A 2,727-nucleotide genomic window follows, 5' to 3' on the forward strand; every position below is an offset into this window, starting at 1 on the left:
AATGCAAAAGTTTTGATGGATGGATGAATGTAGCCTAAACAACTAAATTTGGCATAGATGTAGACAATCTGCAAGAATACATAGACTACATTTGTGTATTTTTTTTTAATTCAAATAGCTGAACTTGGTGGCATTCGTATTAAGTATAAGGCACAAAGATTTTCAAATATATCATATATCATATTAATATTATAAATGCGAAAGTTACTATGGATGGATAGTTGTTAGTGTTTGTAGCCTAAACCGCTGAACGGATCTCCATGAAATTTGGCAAAGGTTTACAGCATAGTCAGGAAGAACACATAGTACTACTTTTTATCCCGGGAATAGTTACGGTTCCCGTGGGATTCATTAATTATTTTTTTAATGTTTACTCGATCATTCTGCAACGGTTCAACATATCTTATTGAAATTTGGCACAGATATAAAACAAAGTCTGGATGGCACATAGGATAAGGTTCATTCCCGAGAAATGTCCGGTTCCCGAGGGATACGTAGCTTTTTGTTATTTATATAATTCGTATGTTTTCTACGCACCATCGGGGGCAACAGCTAGTTTTAAATAAATATCAATTTATGTTTAATTTGCAGCTGTGAAGGCGGCCAAAGCGGCGTGCTCATGATGAAACGCAACGCTTCTCTGCATAGAAGGGGAGCTATATGTTTATTTGGAATGAACTATATTGGAACAATATATAATTGAGAGACACCAATTATCTGTGAAAACAGTGGAAGTGTGTGCATTTATTTTAATTAAGTTTATATGGATGACTTAGTGTTGAAGTTATATTTGAATTGCAAAGAAAATGCTGCTTCAAACATATGTAAAATTTTGATGTGTTACATATGTATAGAGTGTAAGTTAACTAAAGAACATTTCTTCTCTTATATTCTTTGACAAAATAAAGATAGCAGTAATGTTTTTGTACGTGTTTCTAAATAGTGGAAACATACAATATATGTTTAGAATGCTTATGTATAAAAGAACAAATAACTAAGGCTGGTCTGACGCGATGTAACGAAGTTTATCAAATATGCTTCTTTTGTATATACTGCTGTAAATATTTATAATAAATTGATAAGCTTTGTAATACGTTCTGGTATTGCCGCACTCAGAGTCGTTAAATGGTCACTAAGGGTGGCAGTGTAGATTTATACAAAGTGCTTATGTAATAAATGTGGTATTCATATTTGTAAAATTAAATATGTTTTAACTAATATTGCTAAATTACTTTTAAATATGAATATGTTTATTCAGACTCGTATTTTATGCTTATTCTAGACTTGAACTGCATTACAAATAAACGCGGTAGAAAGTAGAACTTAGAATTTACTCATATTTGCTTATACTCAGTTTATTACTAAGTTTAACTTTATACCGCGTTTATTTGTAATGTAAATGTATATACTGTCTGGATGTATGTAATTTTAATTGCAAAATATTGTATGTATACCAACTTTTTATTAAAAGACTTCTTACGAATTAACTATGTCTATATAAAACGCACTTATTGATGTTTAATATAAATTAATATAACATAGTGATATTGAATAAATAATATAATAAAATCTGCTGGAATTTGCGTGTGTAAAATATTATAAGATGTTTATGAATTTGAATGCTTCTCTGAAGTTTAAATTATTTAACTTAGAAAACATACTTTTTTTATCGAAAATTAAACTTTATGCACTTTCTATGCTTATTCTTTAATAAAAAAAATCGTTCAAATGACAACTAAACCTTCATTATAAAGCTCAATTTTATTTGCGATACCAAAGACAGTATTTTTCAGTTTATTCATGTTTTTGACCGACTTCCCAAATGAAGGAGGTACTCAATTCGTCTGTGGTTTTTTTTAGTTATTCCAATTTAATAACATACCTAATAAGTTAGCAATAATACTGAAACTGCAATACAAATTAAAAATCATTATGTTCAAGTAAAAATACGTTTATTTTTATTACCGAGATTTTTTAAATTAGACATATGGTGGCATTATTACAATTAAAATGCAATACTTTTAATTAATCTGTGTGCAATATTTTTATTCACAATTTATTGCGAAAATTTATTGTATTTTGGTTTCAGTAATTGTTTTCTTAGTCGTTTTCTTTAAAGTGTAGCTAAAATATAAGTTATGTACGCTGGACGGAAAAAGATTATGTAATATTTTTTTGTAATATGGTAGGTGTTTCGGACAGCCCCTACTTTTTATGTATATATCTGTATAAATTTCAACATAGCATTTTGCATGTTTATGTTATTTCCTGTAAAATCTAAGTTAAAATTACATCACCGCACTTTATTCTCTTAATGGCGAGATTTTACGCAAAGTAATAAACTTGTAAAGATAATGCTTAATCTTTCATTGGAATGGACTCCACGTTGTAAACCTCATAAAAATCGTCACATTATTATGTAAAATACTTGTAATTAAAGGAAAAATAGATTCGTTAGATAATATTGTTCAAATATCTCGGTGTAACGAGGCGCAGAATAAAAAAAATACACGTACGTACTTGGTTGAAGAAAACAAACTCTTAAAATTCATACAATTTATTCAAAGTTGTCAATAATTTTACAACGAAAGGACATCAATTATTTCATTTTAATTTCATGCGAAATTAGAAATGAAAGTTATCTTTTACTTATAATTAAATTTCAACCGTATCACTTGCGAATCAAGATGGGTTAACTGTAGAGGGTAGCTTAGTAGTAGTTGGGGT

This window comes from Papilio polytes, unplaced genomic scaffold (genome assembly GCF_000836215.1).
Source record: "Papilio polytes unplaced genomic scaffold, Ppol_1.0 DF824024.1, whole genome shotgun sequence".
Classification (NCBI taxonomy): domain Eukaryota; kingdom Metazoa; phylum Arthropoda; class Insecta; order Lepidoptera; family Papilionidae; genus Papilio; species Papilio polytes.